Raw genomic sequence first — 20010 nt, forward strand, 5'->3', positions numbered from 1 at the left:
AAGAAACAAGTTGCTGCATTTATACTTCTTATTGCATGAGAGATCAATGAATGAGCTTTTCATTCATTAGGAACCAATTTTGAAATCTTAATTTCTAATTAAAAGATTGTATATCAGAGCACAACATGTAGTGTTATGGCTTTGAAATTATACAGTCATTTATTATTGGGATAAATACAATTTGGAATTTTTGTCTTTATCTCAAACATTGTCCCTTATAAATAATAACAGCTATTATTAAGTGATTCCTATCTTTCTGGCTGTTCATTTTAACTTTATATGTGTTATCCGTTTTAATTCTCACATTCACCTGATGAGGTAGTATCCTTTTCCCAAATTTTTAGTAAAGAAACTGAAACTCAAAGTGACTTAGTAATTTTTCCATGATTACACAACTAGCCAAAAATCTGATTTCAGAGGTCTGACATCCTTTATCCAGCATTGTTTCTCAGATTTTCTGCAGTATTCAGAGATGTCTAAGGACAAACATGAGGGAAAGAAAGAATAAACGGCCTTATCGATTCTAGCCATTGATAGGAAAGAGAGCTCTTATCAAGTAAAACTAAAAACATGCAAAGAAAGTGGAGGAGTTATATGGATTCTATTTAAATGTCCATTTTCCTAAAGAGAAGCCAGTAAAAACAACAGAAAAAGAGATTCATTTTTAACAGTTTCAATACATGTGAGTCTATGTAGATCATGAGAAAAGTTTGCTTTTTTTTTTCATTGTTTTTACATACAGTATGTGAATATTCAGTAGATTAGCCTTTTGCTTATGCTAAATTTTGTCCAGGGTAATTTATAACTACTGATCTTAAAAAAGACTCTCTAACATGTTGTTTTTACCGACATTTTAAAACATCGATGCTGCAATTGAAGAGGACACTCGTCAATGGTTATTAGTTACACACGGAAGCAAATAAGAAATGGAAAGGCCAATGAACCATTCAATGGAATGCACGCAGATTCCAGTCACTGTCTAATAAAATGTTGCTTCCTCAATTCAAAAACAGTGTCCATATATCCTTTAGCTCTTCACCAGCTGGTCATTCAGTGCTATAGACTGAATGTTTTTGTCTCCCAAAATTCAAATGTTAAAGTCGAACTAAGACAGTCAACTAGTTCAGTTACCTAGTTAAACAGCCCACTGCTTTAATCCATGCTTCTACAAATAACCTTTGAAATGGAAACGTTGGCCTCAAGTCTTGATTTCTGATAGCTTGCTTTTGGTGAGTACAGGTTTTTCTAACTGGAGGCCAGCAGTTAAGTGTAGCAATGCTTTTATACTCTGGGCTGCCTTCATAGAGGTCTACTGGAAAGAACAGTGGAGGCCAATGGTAGTCAGGTTGACACCCAGGTTTTGTAGAGGAGCTGCCCTACCCTACTCCAGATTGTCTTGGTAGGTTTGACTGTCACCATGGCTTTTTTTTTTTTTTTTACCGCCTCCATAGATGACCCAAGTGGGGTCAATCATAGTCATTTACAGTATTTGATGCAATGTTTATAAGAGGCTTTCTCTTTCTTCTGTGGTGCAAGTCACAAGGAAGTAGGCTAAATCTGGGGCTATTGAAAGCCATCTTTCCCAATATGGGGAGAGAGATTGTGTGAGAAAGAAGCTAGCACACAGAGGGACATAGGACTAAAAAAACAAAGGAGGAAACAGAATTGTGCCTGTTTCGTTTAAATCCTGGAGCCTGCTTTACCTGAGCCAGTAAAATTCTATTTGTTACTTGCTATTGAAAAATTCGTAACTATGACAGGCACCCAAGGAGAAACTGTTTTCATAATGTATCCTTATGTCTCTGACTGATCACAGTTCCTGTGGCAGGTCTCTTTCTCAACTATTGCTTTTAATCTTGAATTATTCCCAGACTGAAAAACTTCCCGAGTGTGCCGTATTTTTATATGTGAGTGAATCAATTAAGTGGAAACCCATTCTTTTTACCCTTTAAATCAAGGCTTTCCAGCAACATGCTGTTTGTTCACATGCAACTTTATTCTTTCTTTTAATCTCTAATTTGGGTGTAACAGTGTCACATTTTACAACATTTTCTAAGGTGGGGTTTTTCAACTGATGTGTTGCATTTGGAAGAACCTGTAGTTACAGCGTTGGCAAGTCTGATGGACAGATAGCTTCTTACAAAAGGTCTGAGAACCCAACTTTGTGCATGTATTTTCTAAATTAACCAGAAGTCCAACTAATATTATCTGGATTTGTGGTGAGGAAGAACCTCCTCTTTTTCATATTAAAAAGAAATTTTTAAAGAATAAAATAAATGATAATGTCCACTGAGGGCATGGATGTGGAGAAATAGATAGTCATTGCTATCAATATGCAATTATAAAGAGCATTTTGGAAATTAAAAGCTTTATAATTTTTATACTACCTACCAAAACATTCTACATCTATAAATATTTATAAATAAAGATAGATATGCATGATGTTTTATTTATAAGGTTCTTCATCTCACTGTTGTTTATAGTAGGATATATTTGAAACCACCTGTATGTCAAATATTAAGAATTGGTGAAATATAGTACATTCACTCTTACAATGAAATACTATGGAGAAATTAATTCTATGAATGAATAATTAATGATAAAGAGAAGTATTTATGATTCATTAATAACCAAAGTAACCAAATTAACAAATATGTATTTTAAAATGCCATATAAAAATATGTCTAGTTTTGTATATGTTAACATATGAATATCTATATCTATATATTAATTTGATAAATATCTGTATCTGTGTGTGTATATATATATATATATATATATATATGAAAAATATATGGAAGGATAGACACTAAAATGGTAAAAGTAATTACCTCTAGATGGTGAAATGAAAAGATTTTTTTCATTACTTTTACTCTTATTTATTTTATAATTTTTCTACATTAAACATGTATTACCTTTCTAATGAGAAAAATATATATTTCTAAAGGGTCTTCATGTTTGAAAAGGTTGAAACACACTGCTCTAGGATATGCCATAAATAGGTGACTTCTTGAGTTAATAAATAGCAAATACAGTTCTGGAGCATATGGTAGATTATAACTGTGCTAATCTGAAACTATTTCTTACACTGATTACATAAATCCTTTAGAAAGGATATGACAAAGAAAATACCTACAGTGAAGTTTCATGATAGAGCATCTATGAGGACATAAAAATAACAAAGTATTCCTAAAAGAGATTTCAAATTGCAGATTGTGAGAGAATGCTTTCTTGTCAGCACAAATTTTATGAAATTGTATTAAGTGCTATGTATTCCTTGCCCTTCTGTGCTCTGTTCTGTATCCCAGAGAACTACACTTTCCCGAGTCCTTTGCTGTCTGCATTCCTGAATAAGTTTGACCAACGGAAGGTACTGGCCAAAGATCTGAGGGCAGGAAGAGGAGACAAGCCTTCCTCCTCTCTCTGTCTCTCTCCCCCTCCTTCTCTCTGTCTCTCTGTCTCTCTCTCTCTGTCTCTATATCTATATCTCTGTCCCTGTCTCTCTGGCTGAGTTTCTGCTGCATCTCATCTGTGACTCAGTTCCCCTAGAGAGTCCCTGCTTCCCTGGCTCTGGCTCCCACCAAGGATGCCTGCCAAATGCCATCTTCTTTCAGCAACTTAGCTTCACTACTCCCTCCCTTTGACCCTCTAGTTTTCGGGTTGGAGACATCTTCCTGTACATACTAATCTAGAGGTTGCCTCATAATTTCCTTGGTAGTTTCTCATATCTTCCATAAACTTGGTACCCATTCCCTATATTAAAGGTCCTCTATTTGAAATATGTTAGTTTATATTTTCTAACTCAGCCCTGTCTAAGTGCCCACCCCAATGAAAACACAAATCTTTTGAAGACATTAACTGATAAAACAATGAAAAATTTTGAGTGAACTTCATTCAGTTTAAACTTGTCCTCCTTACATTAACTTATTAAAAACTTACTGTTTAGTAGAGGGGACAGAAAACAAATTTAAGAAACACAAATAGGAAAACTTCAATTTGTGATACAATACTCTGGAGCAAAGTAAACTGTTTTCTGTTGTAAATAATTACTCATGGTCTGCTGAGAGAGTTATTTTATATTGAATGGTAAGAAAGTCTCTGAAAAATACGAAGTTTGAATTTAGATTTGAAAAACCAGAAAGATCCATTCTTGTGAATAACTGAAGTAAGAATGTTCTAGGCAGAGGAAACAAGCTAATGGAAAAGCTCAAAAGTGGGAGGTATCTGAAGGCCAGTATAGCTGGCACAAAATAAGCAAGAGAGTGAGAGACGCTAAGAGATAGGTAGGAACCAGCTCCTTCAGGGCCTTGTAAGGATGGTAAAGAGATTAGATTTTATTGTAAGAATCATGGGAAGTCATTGGAGAGTCTCTTAGCTTAGCCTGCTATAACAAATTAACAAGGACTAGATCGTTCAAACAACAGAAGTTTATGTCTCACAGTTCTGGAGGTTGAGGAGTTCAAGATCAAGGTATGGGCCAATTTGGATCCTGTTGTGAACCCTCTCCCTGACTTTTCACTGTGTGCTCACCTGTCAGAAGGGGATCATCTCTCTGTGTCTCTTCTTATAAGGACACTAATCTCATTCACAGGGACCTCACCCTCATGAGCTAATAACCTCCCAAAGACCCTACCTCCCAAAACTAAAACATTGGGAATGAGGGCTTCAACATATGAATTTGAGGAGACTCATTAAGTCCATAGCAGAGAGTTTAAAATCGAGGGATAATAACACCTCATTTGAAAATTTAGAAGATCTGTCTGGCTGCTGAGGGGGAAAAGGACAGGACCTGGGGGTAAGAGGAGGCCAGAAAGTGGAAGTGGAACAGGGAGACAAGTTAGAAGATGATTTCCAGGGGTCTCCGGCAGAGAAGATATAGCTTGGTTTAAAGTGGAGTATAAGGATAAACTGGAAAACAATTGCTTCAAATAATGAACATGACTTAGATCTTCACTGGCATATTAAGATTATTTTCTAAATAAAGCACACTTTAATTGTATTAGTGTATTAGTGAAGGACATCATATAAAGCTAGGGCAGTCAAAGAAGACATACAGTTGATGAGATCAAAGTGAAATTCAATTATGACGTCCCTATTACTTTTTAGGGTAAAAAGCCAAACAATTCAGTTTTATCCCAGCCTGTAAAGTAGAGCGCTGCATGATGGAGGAAATGTTTTACGGGAACTGGAAAGCCTGGTAGTATAATAAGTGAATAATATTCAGGATAGTGAATGAATAATATTCAGAATAATAAGATATCTATACAGGCATCAGTATCCCTTGATTCACAGGCTCACAAATTATGGAACCATGCTAATACATACTTTATTTTCTAGGTCAGTTTCTTTCTGTCTTTCAATTACCTACCTACCTATTAAATTAAAAGCACTCTTTAAAATGGTTCTGGTCTCTTTCTGATTCACATTGCCAAAAGAACCCTAAGTGAAACCCAATTAATTTCCCATGAGATTATTTAGTTTCAGTAGTTCATCTTTCTAGCTTCTGGCTTGTTCTGATATTTAATGCTAGCTCAGGTGAGTTATTTAATATCTATGGAAAGAGGTAAAGTTTGACACAGGACAAGAGAATGTCTCTGCAAATGACTAATATCCTTTGATTACTCCCGACTCATTTTTTAAAGATATGAAAAGGAAGTGAACTTTTATAATTAATACTTTTTGTAATTTATAGAAATTTCTAATTGCTCAGGGGGGAAAAAACGAACTATTTCCTAAAACTTCTTTCAGTGTTAACAGATGGGTTAATATATCTAAATGGGCTTCTAGAAGGCTATTGTTCATATATCAGAACAGTTAGCCACCAGGTTGAAGTGATCTTTATTTTAAAGTTGAGTTTTAGAGCTACATGATTCCTGCTAAAACCTGTGGAATTTAGCATGTAAATGTTCCATTCGGGAAGCCATTATTGAGGTGGCCGCATGCTTGTGAATTCTGCTTTGTTTTGTTTTAATGTGATATTCAGGAAGATAGTAAGATCAGAGAAAAAAAAAGAAAAAAGCCGAGAATAATATCGGAGGGTTACTGTATGCCATCCACTGAAGTCGTTTACATGTATTGATTGATCTAATCCTCACACCTTCCGTGAGGCAAGTAATGACATTACCTACATTTTAACAGATGAGGAAAATGAGATACAGAAAGCTTCAGGAACTTGTTCAAGGTCACAGAGCTATTTACGAAATGGCTCCAGCATATGCTTTTAATTACTATGCTTACTGCCTCTCAGAACTAGATGGGGTTTTTATGGAATATTTTATTTTCCATATTTTATTATTCAAAATCATCTTTTATTTCCTACCAATAGTTACTGAAATCTGGTTCCTTAAAAGGTGCTTTGCATATTTCCGGTTCTACGTATTGTAGTTTTCAGTATAAATTTGATTTGAATTACAAATGTAGCAAAAAACAAAAAAAATCGGTGTAACAGTTATTTAAACCGTCCTCCTAAACGTGTAGTGTGTGTAGGGTGGTGTGGGAGACGCTTTCGGTGTTTCTTTTTCCTATAATTGCCTGTGTGACAAACCATTTAATCCTTCTGTGCTGCTGCTTTTGATGATTAACTTGTGAATGAGCCGTTCACCACGGATAAGAGCTACCAGACTACATCCTCTTTGTCAAACTGATCCAGGCCTCCTCTGGTCAGTTTCGGAGTCCTCTTGGGTTTGTCATTAGAACTGTAGCTGTCCTTTTAGAAGAGTTGGACCTTTCAGGGGCCCGTTTTCTAGGATAAATGCAGGAGGAACTTCTGTTTATTCCCTGTGATGTTTCCAGGCACATGAACTTCAGAACGGGAAGTTTAGCAGAGAAGGAAAAGAGTCTCACTTCAGTTCAGCCTTGTTTCTTAAATGCAGGATGGCCTTGGACCCTCTGGGGGATGGTGCAGAGGCACAGTGCACCAGCGAGGGCCAGGTACTGTGAGATATTCTGGAAAGGACTTCTGATACATCAATCAGCAACTACCCTTATCACTATATATGATAATATAATCAGAAATAATTAAATAATGAATCAATGAAATATTGTGTATGAACAGTTTCTAGTTAACAAAGGAAATGCATTTTAGATTCACATTCATTTAATCAGGGCACTGGGTTACCACTTAGTGCAATGAAGTAATAATTTATAAGATGGTAACCTGTGTTAATGACTTGCCCCAAAGGTTCTGGTTATTACCATGAGATGTTATGTTACCACATAGATGAGGACCTGGCCCATTTCTTAATTATCACTAGTGCTCTAGAGATTCTTCCAGTGATATGTTGAGTAAAAAGAGAAAGGAGGGGGCTTCCCTGGTGGCGCAGTGGTTGAGAGTCCACCTGCCGATGCAGGGTACACGGGTTTATGCCCCGGTCCGGGAAGATCCCACATGCTGCGGAGCAGCTGGGCCCATGAGCCATGGCCGCTGAGCCTGCGCGTCCGGAGCCTGTGCTCCGCAACGGGAGAGTCCACAACAGTGAGAGGCCCGCGTACCGCAAAAAAAAAAAAAAAGAGAGAGAGAAAGGAGGAAAATGTTAAGTTTCGAAAAGGAAAAAATATATTTAAAAAAGTTGAATACGTACTTGTATTCATATAGAAATATATATACAAAATTAAATAGGTACTAGTTTGTATGGCATATGCTTCAGACAATTTACACGTCAGATTATTTTGTTTAATCCTTTTCTTTATTATTAGTGCTTAATTTAACAATGCATTTTTATGATGTTATGTTATTGTGAAAGTTGTTGAGAGGCACTATCAGTATTCGGTCAATAATTTTATTCCTTTTTTATATGCATTTTAACTGTCCCAGACTAACCAGTTCCCTCTCATTCCTGTCACATGCTAAACCTCATGGTCATTATTTCCACAGGTGGTGGTACACTGCTTATCAAGGGCAGCTTTTGAGAACAACATTCGATAGTGCTTAAAAGCAGAAACAATAATATATGCAGATATCTCCAGGCATAAAAGGTTGGAAGTGTGTGTAGGAGTCACTGAGCTTACTTAGCACATTTCTGCCCTCTAAACAGACTTGTCGAAGCTCGAGATTATACCCTACATTTGAGCATTTCATACTAATTTAGCATAAACATAGCTAGTAATGTACTAAGGTAGTAATTCTCAATGTGTCTCACACACTGCTGTGTTGCAGTCATTTGTAAGATGTGACACAGGGAATACGCAAGAACAGTAGTTAAAATGAACCCAAGTACTTTTTAGTGATTTCCTCCCTTTTTTGAGTATAGATTCAAGATTCTCCCTGTATTATATCAGTGTGATGTATTTAATCTGACAGGTCTTATTGAATAGAAGAGAAGAAATGTAAGGTTGTATCTGATGTGTCAGGCATTTTGTCAAGCAGTTTGCATGACCCTCAGGACCATGTGATGAGGGACACCGAGGAGAGTGCGTCAAACACAACATATCATCCATCACATAGTGAGAATCATGAGCTTATGTTAACAACTTAGCAAAGGTGGGCACACAGACCTTGACAGCAAAGATACTTGGATAGGACAGGTAGAGGAAACGATGCTGACATGTGCTGTGTATCTTTTATTGTAGATAGTAGACATATAAGCCTCAGGATGGTAAAAAAAAAAACGCTGCTGCAAGTTTCTATTAAAGTATAAATTATCAGGCTGGGATGGCACTACATGAAATGCAAAGGGTGACACTCAGAAGGAGCTAATCGAATATGACCTTCAAATTAGACTTTCCCTTTAGAGTATAATAAAAGCAGGAAAAGAAAAGTGACCTCAGGTTGAAGAGTTATGCTGCTAAAAATTAAAATCAAGTTACCGTTTTAGGACAGAGACATGGGAATTTGCAAAAGAAGGTATTTCTTACCCCTGCCTACAAGCAGGCTAGGTGCAAAGTCACCTTGAGAAAGAACCAAAACTCAGCTTCGCGTAGAAGTCTGGGTCCCAAGCTGAATATTGCTTCTTAAAAAAAAAAAAAAAAAAAAACAAACAAACAAAAAAACTTTTAACAGATTCATAGTTAAAGCAACTTTTCTTCTACATTTTTATTTTGTGAAATCTGTCAGTCTCTATTTTCTTTATAGATTTTGGCCTTAATACTTTGCTTAGGAAGCCCTTTCCTGTCATAAAATAAAATATTCTCATTTTTTTAAGTTATCTCATAATTTTGACTTTTTAGATTTAACTAATTCATCCACTTATAATTGATTTTGCATATGTATGGTGAGAAGTTAGAAATTCATGATTTTCTTTCCAAATAGGAAGCTCGTTCTTCCAACATCACTGATTCAGTACTGTGTCCTCCCCGTTGATTTGACATGCTTTCATAATACGTTAAGTTCATATATGCATTTGTAAACTTTCTACAGATGTATGAAAGAATGATTGTTTCTTCATTGGATGCAAAGATAGATGCACAGAGAGATGATAGAAACACAGAGATAAATTAAATCATAATCCTCTACATCCTTACTCACTGTTATCTACTTAATTTGTCAATTTAGGGAAAAAAGATATTTTAAGTTCCTCCAGTATAAAGTCTCAGTTTGTCTTTCTGTTCTTATTGGTCTCAGCACTTATATTTCAAAGCCATATGGTTGAATGCATGAAGATTCAAGACAGTTATAGGTGCTCAAGGAATTATAACTTTTATCAATATTAATTACCTCCTTTATATTTTCCTGAAATCTTATTTTGTCTGTTAATAATATGGACATTCTTACCACTTAAAAAATAAATGCCCTGGACATATATACACTACCAAATGTAAAATAGATAGCTAGTGGGAAGCAGCCGCATAGCTGAGGGAAATCAGCTCCGTGCTTTGTGACCACCTAGAGGGGTGGGATAGGGAGGGTGGGAGGGAGATGCAAGAGGGAGGAGATATGGGGTTATATGTATATGTATAGCTGATTCACTTTGTTATAAAGCAGAAACTAGCACACCATTGTAAAGCAATTATACTCCAATAAAGATGTTAAAAAAATTAAAAAATAAAAATAAATGCCTTAACATCTTACTCATCCCTTTATTTTTAACAATCCCATGACTTTTGACTTTAGTTATGTCAGTTATAAACAGCATATGGCTGGATTATTTTTTCCGTAATCTGAGCTTCTGTTTTTTTAATAAATCAATTCAGTCCTTTCACATATGTACAAAACGTTTTTCGTGTGTGTTTTCTATTAGTCTTTTTCTTGTTTCATTATCTTCCCCTTTACCTCTGCCTTTAATTAGAGTGATTGTATTTCCTTTATTCCTCCTTATTCCCAGTGTTTGTAAGTTTTAATTGCTGTATCTTTTTTCTAAAGTGGACATTTAATTTTTAGTAAATCTATTCAAAATATTTATCCATTTTTATTGAAAATTAACTGCATACTTCTAACCTATCCACCCCTCAAATTAAAGAAGACCTTTGGCAAAATTTTACTGACCTGGCTCATCCTCCGAAACAACTCTCTGACTTACTAAAGTTTGTTGGAACATTAGAGTCATGGTGTAAATAATTCATCTACTCCCCTGGTAGTCGTATTCTTTAAAATGCCTTAGACCTCACCGGTATATAATTATCAAGTAAGACTATATGTTTTACAGTTACCTTTGCTCACTACTCTTTATTAATTCCTCTGCAGTCCACTATATTGGATTCTTTTTGTTTGATATGTATATCAGTTTGCTCAGGGCTGCCATAACAAAATATCACAAAGTGGGCAGCTTAAACAGGAGACATTTATTTTCTCACAGTTCTGGAAGCTGATGGTCCAAGATCAAGGAGTCGGCGGTTTTGATTTCTTCTGAGTCCTCTTTCCTTTGCTTGCAGATGTTTGCTTTCTCACCATGTCCTGGTCTTTCCTCTATGTGGGTGCATTTTTAATATCTCCTCCAAAGTACAAATTTCCTCTTCTTATGAGGACACCAGCAAGATTGGATTAGGGTTCACCTTAAGGGCCTCCTTTTAATTTAATTACCTCTTTAAAAGCTCTATCTCTAAATACAGTTACATTTTAAAGTACTGGGGTTTAGGGTTCAACATATGAACTTTGGAGGGTCACATGCAGCCCATAGCATGTTTTATTCATAGGTATTTCAGAAACAGTGCATGGCTGGTAAGCTTTTTGAGTTCCTGATTGGCTGAAAGAAACATATCATGAATCCATACTGGAAAGATAGTTTGGGTATGAACTTCTAGGTTCAAAATTATTTTTCCTTAAGTAATTGAAGGCACTCCTGCATTGTATTCTAATGTCCAGTGTCTATCTGCCATGTAGAAGACAGCTGTCTGACTGATTATTTCTCCTCCAGGATTTTCACATGTCCTACTTTTCTCACAGGAAGTGGGTAAAATATTCTTTTAATCCTTGGAGTTGATAAATTCTCCTGGGAATTTGATGGGCTCTCATCATTTTTCACCTCCGGGAGGCTTTCACCTGTAATTTATTTAATTATTTCCTTCTAAAGACATCTATTAGACTGATGTGGAAACTTCTGGATCTATCCTTGCTATCCCCTACCATATATTCTCAAAGTTTTCATCTCTTGGTCCTCTGACACTGTGGTCTTGGGAGGATCACTTGGTTCCGTTTTCCAGTTCACTTTGTGAAATTTAATCTGTATCGATGCTGCTATGCCGTTCATCTCTGGGGGCTTTACTTCAGCAATCATTTCGTTAATTTCCAAGAACTCTGAATGCTTCTTTTTCATATTAGTTTGTTCTGTTTTATAGATATGATGGACACTTGAATCTCTCAAGGGAATTAATTACATTTCTTTATATATTTCCCCATTTATCCTATTAGCAGTTGTTCTCATGGTGTTCAGTACTGGTCTCAATTTAATTCCTGTCTTTCAGAATTTTCCTCAACTGTCAGGTTACTTACTATTGGTTTTCTATTCCTATATGTGGATGCGTCTAGATTGGATAATATTACCATGTGTGTTTTATTGTGTCAGACCAAGTAAGAAATTTTCTTTTCCTAGCAGTGAATATGCATTCTAATTCAAGATCTCCAGTTTTATTGCTCTGGTGTAAAGAAGGAGATGCATTTTCTAGTGGACTTACATTTCTGATGTACTGCTGGCTTGTTTATTTGTCGAGGGAAGTACAAGTACTTTGTGGCAGTCACAAGGCCACCACCTCACTTCTTTGGTCTCAGTGCCCTTTCGTGAAAACTCCCGTGTCAGATCTCCCATGCCAGCAGTATTTATCCACCTGTGTGTCCTAGGTATGAATGCCTGCATCAGTAACTCCTAACATATGGACTGATCTGGCTTTTTATGGAGTCCTTTGATTAATTATGAGCTAGTGACACATGCATAGCTTCTTCTCTATGCTGTCCACCTCTTAGAGTTATTCCAGAATTCCACTGCGAACAGTCACTTTTTTGTTGGTCTTTTTTTCACCTGTAGCTGTTTGCAAGTTCCTCAGTTTTGTTTATGTAATTTCAACCAACAGTTTCCATTTGGTTTAAAACTCCCAGAAAGTCCTTACTATTTTTGTATGTTGGTAGATGTGCTCCTAAGTTTCCTGTGCTTCTGTGGATTTCTTTCAGTATTTTTCCTGTCTTTGCAGTGGAACGTTCTTGAGGTATATAAGTAAACATATGTTTTTAGTTAGCCATCAGAACCAGGAACCATTTTTCCGAATATTTACAATTCTGCAGAATACACTAAAAAAAGTAAACTCCCTTTTTTTTTTCTGTTTGTTGTTTTACAGTCTAAAATTTCCTTCATTTTGAGAGAAGATGTTTTGAAGGCATTTTGAAGGTAGTCTGTACAGTGATTAGTTGGGAGAAAAAACATGGAGGTATCAGGCTAACACTGAATGCTACACAGGTCATTCTACTATTGAGAAATATTTGGTTGGTGCTTTATGTCTGATTACTCCTAAATAGTCTGTCTCTTTCAAAGAATGTGAAGTTAATGTTGTAGAGCTAAATACAAGTCAGCCACTTCAATTTCCACATGCGTAGTAGCTGTAATTTTTCTCAGCTCTTCTTCCTCTGATACAGCCAGTGATGTTTTTTGCAAACAAGTGATGTTCAGGAAAGGCAATCAACTGGAAACCTATGTCCTAGACCCAGCTTTCTAAGTTGCTAATGACTAGAAACTTACAGAGTTTCTAAAGCTCTCTGGTTCTCGTTCCCCTTGTTTACAAGCACCCTAGTGACGCATTTGTAAAAAATCTGAAATTGTGCCCTGAAATCATTTTTTTTTAAATCCCATGAATGTGTCAGCTCGTTATGGTGAAATTGCCTAGTTAACTTTCTTATTAACATGACTCATCCTACTATATTAACTCTTTTTTTCTGAATGGATGATATATGATATGTAATAGCAAGCTCTTAAATAATAATAAAAAGGAAATGTATTTAGTCTTGATACTTTATATACATTATTTTAATTTAAACCTAATAACAGACATATCAGGAAGATATCAATATTTCTTCCATTTAACAAAAGAGAAATCAAAGCTTGAAAAGGTTACATAATTTAGCCTAAGACATCCAGTTAGTATTGGCAGAGCCAGGATTAGAATCTGCGTCCTAGCCCCTGACCATAACACTGTTCAGCCTTCTTATTTATAGGGAGGTAAAACCCTGAAGGAAAGTTATATGCTTTTTAAATATGATAGAGGGACCAGAAATTCCTCCTTTTACCACAAATATTCACCAGCCAATTTGGCTGGTCCTTTATAGTTTGAACAGGGTTTTCATGTCAGTGAACTCATTTAATTTGCTCTGAGATGTTACAGAACAAACTGGATTCCCTTTTTTCCATCTCCAATGAGAAAGGCAAAGAAAAAAAGAGTGATCTATTTCCTCAGCCTTCAGGGACAGAGCTGAAATGTAGATGGTTCTGCAGTTCAAATTCTGACGTTCTAAGGTTTTTTTTTTTTTTTAAATCATCCATTCTTCTACTTACCTATGGTGTATTTTTAAATTTTAAGACACCATAGCTTATTTATAACTCACTGACTGCCTAACCCAGAAAGAAAATTGTGGTGATGTTTTAGTGAGAACAAGAAACTATTTGTAAGAAATAGCGATTAGGGTATTGCTAACTCTCACGGCAGTACCTGAATAATCCTGATTTTTATAAGTAGATTCGTTTTCTTTATCAGATAAAATGATGAATTTGCCAAGGTAGAACTTGTGCAGTGAGAAACAATGAGAATGCTACTTCTTCTTCGACCACTGGTCAGCGAGTTACTTGGTCTCTAGGCCCTGTAAAGTTTTTGACTAGATGATCTCCAAGATCCTGTCCAACTCCAAAGTTCTTAAATCTTTAGCTTTTTCATTCTTTCATTCTTTACCAAATGTTTACTGAGCCCCTATTATGTACCTGGCAGTGTTCAAGGCATACATAAATAAACAAAACAGACAACTCCCTGCTCCCGTAGAATTTATGTCATAATGGGGAAACTCCCATTAAACAGCAGGAAATGAGATCAGTGAGTAAGCTGAGTACTCTTTTTCAAGACTCTGTGACAAAGTAAAGCAGTGTAAGAGGATTGGTCGGGCTGGGTATGGGCAGAGTGAGCCGCTTTAAGGGTGTAAGCTTAGAGCAAATGCTTGAAGGAGATGAGGCTGTGAGCCATGCAGATACAGCGCCCGGAGTGGGAGAACAGACAGAGAGAAAAAAACAGTACAAAGACCCAAGTCAGGAGTGTTCATGGGGTTTAGGGAGATGGGCAAGGGAGTCTTGTGGCTAGAGCACAGGGAAGGAGGAGAGAGTAAGAAGACACAGAGGAAGGGGAATGGGGAGAGGTCTTGAAAAAACTTTCATACCATTGGAAGGACATTTTTATTACCTTTGTTGTGAGACCCAGTTCTAGAAAGTTGCTATTACTGAGTTCTTAAGAGCCTCCTTTGATAGCTTAATATACCTGGTACTTTGATAATTCTTGCCTGTGATCAGGCAAAGGAGCTTGGTCTTAAAGAGGGAGTTGGGAAAAGGAGCTGACATTGGCAAGCTTAGAGGCGATGTGCCACTTGACTTTTTTAAATGTCCAAAATTGGAAATAGAAAGTGTGATGGAAAGAGGGTAGGGAGGAAAGAGAGGGTGAGTAAATGTGTTTAGAAGACCAAGTGACCATTTGAATAATTGCTTTAATTGGCATTGAAATGGATGAGGCAATTGTTTTTTTCCAACAGACTAGGAAATTGAGTGAATCAAAGCAAATCAGGAAAATTCCACACTAGCTCGGTCATTCTCTACTGTGAATATTTTGGGTTTTTAAAACTATTCTTTAGATTCATAGACTTTATTTCTTTTAGCAGTTTTAGGTTTACAGAAAAATTGAGCAGAATGCCCAGACGGTTCCTGTATACAGTACCCACTCTCATTACCCCCAGCTCCAAGTTTTCGCTATTATTAACATCTTGCATTACTCTAGTATATTTGTTACAGTCGATGAGCCAATATTAGCTCTTTATTATTAACTAAAGTCCATAGTCTACATTAAGTTTCACTCTTCATGCTGTACATTCCATGGGTTTTCACAGATGTATAATGATGTGTACACACAGTTTCATACAGAATAGTTTCACTGCCCTAAAATCCCCCTGGGCTCAATCTATTCATCCTTCCCTACCTCTGCCACACTTCTGGTAACCACTGATCATTTTTTACTGTGTCCACAGTTTTATCTTTTCCAGAAATTCATATAGTTAAAATCATACAGTCTGTAGCCCTTTTAGATTGGTTTCTTTCACTTAGAGATATGCGTTTATCCATGTCTTTTTTGTGGCTTGATAGCTCACTTCTGTTTTTATCACTGAATAAGATTCTAGTGTATGGATGTACCAAAGTTTAACTATTCATCTGTTGAAAACCCTGTTGGTTGCTTCCAAGTTTTGACAATTATAAATAAAGGTGCGATAAACATTAATATGGAGGGTTTTATGTGGATATAAGTTTTCAAATCCTTTGGGTAAATATCAAGGAGTGCAATTGCTGAATCATGTGGTAAGGATGTGTGTAGTTTTGTGAGAAACTGCCAGACTGTGTTCTAGAGTGGCTGTACCAGTTTGCATTTCCACCATCAATGAAAAAGAGTTCCAGTTGCTCCTTGAGAAAATTTGGTATTTTCAGTGATTTGGATTTTAGCCATTCTAATATGTGTTATAATTGTTTTAATTTGTATTTCTCTGATGACGTATGACGTTGAACATTTTATCCTATGCCTATTTGCCACCTGTATTGCTTCTTTAGTGAGGTATCTGTTGGACATTTTGTGTATTTTTAAATTGGGTTGTTTGTTTTCTTATTTTTGAGCTTTAAAAGTACTTTGTATATTTTGTAATAGTCCTTTATCAGATATGTGTTTTAAGATATTTTCTCCAATCTCTGGGTCATCTTTTCATACCTATAACAGTGTCTTTCACAGAGCAGAAGCTTTTAATTTCATTGAGGTCCAATTACCAATTTTTTCATTCATGGTTCATGATTTTGGTTTTCTATCTAAAAAGTCATTGCAAAACTCAAGATCACCTATAGTTTCTTTTATGTTATCTTCTAGATGTTTTATAGTTTGCAGTTGACATCTAGGTCTGTGAACCATTTCAAGTTAATTTTGGTGAAACATGGACGCTCTGAATCTAGATTCACTTTTTTGCACGTGGATCTAGTTGTTCTAATACCATTCGTTGAAAACACTAACCTTCCTCATTGAATTGCCTTTGTTCCTTTGCCAAAGATCAGTTGACCATATTTTTGTGGGTCTGTTTTGGGCTCTATAGTCAGTTCCTTTGATCAATTTGTCTATTCTTTCACCAGTACCACACTGTCTTAATTAATGTACCTCTGTAGAAAGTCTTGCAGTCAGGTAGTGTCACTCCTCTGACTTTGTTCTTCTCCTTCAATATTGTGTTGGCTCTTCTAAGTATTTTAACTTTCCTTATAAACTTTAGAAAGAATTTGTCAATAGCCCTGAAATAACTTGCTGAGATTTTGGCTGGGATTGAATTCAATCTATACATCAAGTAGGGAAGAACTTACATCTGGACAATGTTGAGTCTTCCTCATGGAATATCATCCATTTACTTAGATAGTTTTTTCATCAGTTTTGTAGTGTTCTTCATATAGACCATGTACTTTATTGTTACATTTTTACATTTATATTTCTTTTTTCAGTGCTAATATAAATGGTATTATGTTTTTAATTTCAAATCCAACTGTTCATTGCTGGAATATAAGAAAATAACTGACTTTTGTACATTAACCTTGTATCCTACAACCTTGCTATAATTGCTTATTAGTTTCAGGAGTTTTTTCATTGTTGTTGCATCTTTGAAATTTTCTACATAGACAGTCATGTCACTTGCAAACAGAAGCATTTTTATTTCTTTATAATCAGTATACCTCTTATTTCCTTTTCTTCTCTTATTGCATTATGTCAGTTTTCCAGTACAATGTTTAATAGAAGCAGTGAAAGCAGACATCCTTCTTTGTTCCTGACCTGAACAGGAAAGTCTCCAGTTTCTCACCATATACAGGCAAAAGTGATTTAAAGAACTCCAATTTCAGACACATATTGAAAAAAAATATATTTAACTTTAAATATATTGAAAAAGAAGTTTATAAGTGTCTAAGTTGGATAGCACAAATTAACTACTATGGTAAGACTATAAGACTGAGCTAAGATTTTTCTGCTGTACGTGAAACAATGCCTGGTACTTAGCCAAAACTCAATAAATATTTATTAACTGAATGAATGAAATGGTAAATGAATGTGTGATGACAATGAAAAACAGGACTCAGAACATAAACCATCTATGTTCTTCATTAAAAAATAAAAATAAAAACTGGTGATGTAAAAATAAGAATGAGATTAGCTATAGGTTTTTTGTAGGATATTCTTTACAAGTTGAGGAAGTTCCCCTCTATTCCTTGCTTCTTAAGAGTTGTTATCATGAATGGATGTTAAAATTTGTCATATGATTTCTCTGCATCTATTGATAAAATTATATGATTTTTCTTCTTTAGCTTGCTGATACGGTAGATTACATTAATCAATTTTCTAATGTTTACCAACTTAACATACCTGAAATAAATTCTACCTCATGGTTGTGTATAATTCATTTATACATTTTTGGATTCATTTTGCTAATATTTTGTAGAGGATTTTTGCATTTATGTTCATGGAAGATATTGGCCTATAGTTTTCCTTTCTAGTAGTCTCTGTCTGATTTTGGTATTAGGGTAAAGCTGGTCTCATAGAATGAATTTGGAAATGTTTCCTCTGCTTCTATTTTCTGGATACAACTGTAGAGAGTTGATACCATTTCTTCCTTAAAATTTTGGTAGAATTCACCATCAAACCCATCTGGATTTATTGCTTTCTCTTTTGGAATGTTTATTAATGATTGATTCAATTTCATTAATAGATAAAGGCCTATTCACATTATCTGCTTTTCTTGTGTGAGTTTTCATAGATGTGCTTTTCAAGGAATTGATCAATTTCATCTAGATTATCAAATTTGTGGGCATGGAGTTGTTAATAATTAATAACCCTTTATTATTCTTTCAGGGGATCAATGATGATGGCTACTCTTTCATTTCGGATATTTATATTTGTATCTTCTCTCTTTTTTTCCTTAGGTAACCTAGCTAGAAGTTTATCAGTTTTATTGTTCCCTTCCAAGGACCAGTTTAAATTATTGATTTTAGATCTTTCTTAATTTCTACTTTATGAATTTAATTCTGTGAAATTTCCCTGTAAACATGGCTTCACTATCCCACAAACTTTGATTATATTTCCATTTTCATTTGGTTTGAAATACTTTTAGTTTTTCTTGTGACTCCTTCTTTAACCCATGTTTTATTGAGAAGCGTGTTGTATAATCTCAAAAGTATTTGGCCTTTTTCTTCAGCTATTTTCCTGTTACTTATTTCTAGTTAAACTCCACTGTGATCTGAAAGGATACATTGTATGATTCTATTCTTTTAAATTTGCTATAGTGTGTTTTATGACCCAGATGTCTTCAATCTTGGTGAGTGTTCTCTATGAGTCTGAGAAGAATGTGTATTCTGCTGTTTCTGGATGACGTAGTCTACCAATGAATTAGATCTAGTTGATTGATATTATTCAGTTCAACTATGCCCTTACTGATTTAATGCCTCCCGCTCTGTCAGTTACTTATAGAGGGATGTTGAAGTCTTCAACTGTAAGAGCGGATTCATCTACTTCTCCTTGCAGTTGTACCACTTTTTGAGTTGTACTGTCTCAAGTATTTGATGTTCTGTTGTTGGGTGCATACACATTCGGGATTGTTGTCTTCTTAGAGAATTGACCGCTTTCTCATTGTGTAATGCCCTCTTCATCCATAATAGTTTTCTTTCTCCGAAGTCTGTTTTGCCCAAAATTAATATAGCTTTTCCAGCTTTCTGTTCATTAGTATTAGCATGGTATATTTTTCTCCATCCTCTTAATTCTAATCTACCCGTGTCTTTATATTTAACTTAAGTTTCTTATAGACAATACATAGTTGAGGCTTGTTTTTTCTGACAATCTCTGACAATCTGACAATCTGACAATCTCTGTCTTTTAATTGGTATATTTAGAAAACAGACATTTAAAGTGATTATTGATAGTTGAGTCAATACCTAGCATATCTGTTACTGTTTTACATTTGTTAACTTTGTTCTTTTTGTGTGCATGTGTCTTATACTCTTTTTTGCTTCCTTTGTTTTAAATGAGCATTTTTTATGAGTCCTTTTTTCTCTTCTCTTAGCATGTCTTCTTTTTAAAGCCTTTTTTATTATTTGCCCATGAGTTTGCAACATGCCTTTACTAATAATCCAAGTCCACTTTCAAATAACACTATACCACTTCATGAGTAGTGCAAGTACACAGTATTCTCAATTCCTCCCTCCCTTCTCTTATAATGTGCTGCCATACATTTCACTTGCCCAAAAGCTAAAATCACTGAATACATTCTTGTTATTATTATTTTGACTAAACTATTATCTGTTACATCAATTAATAATAAGAAAAGTAAAATATTTTATTTACCTTTATTTA

At 35.4% G+C, this 20010-nt stretch overlaps 1 protein-coding gene across 1 annotated transcript in view; it reads left to right on the plus strand.

Annotated features, from left to right (window-relative positions):
- Nucleotides 1-20010, plus strand: part of MALRD1 (MAM and LDL receptor class A domain containing 1) — a 661524-nt gene that overhangs the window by 512155 nt on the left and 129359 nt on the right. The window lies entirely within an intron of this gene.

The sequence above is a fragment of the Tursiops truncatus genome, chromosome 2 (assembly GCF_011762595.2).
Source record: "Tursiops truncatus isolate mTurTru1 chromosome 2, mTurTru1.mat.Y, whole genome shotgun sequence".
Classification (NCBI taxonomy): domain Eukaryota; kingdom Metazoa; phylum Chordata; class Mammalia; order Artiodactyla; family Delphinidae; genus Tursiops; species Tursiops truncatus.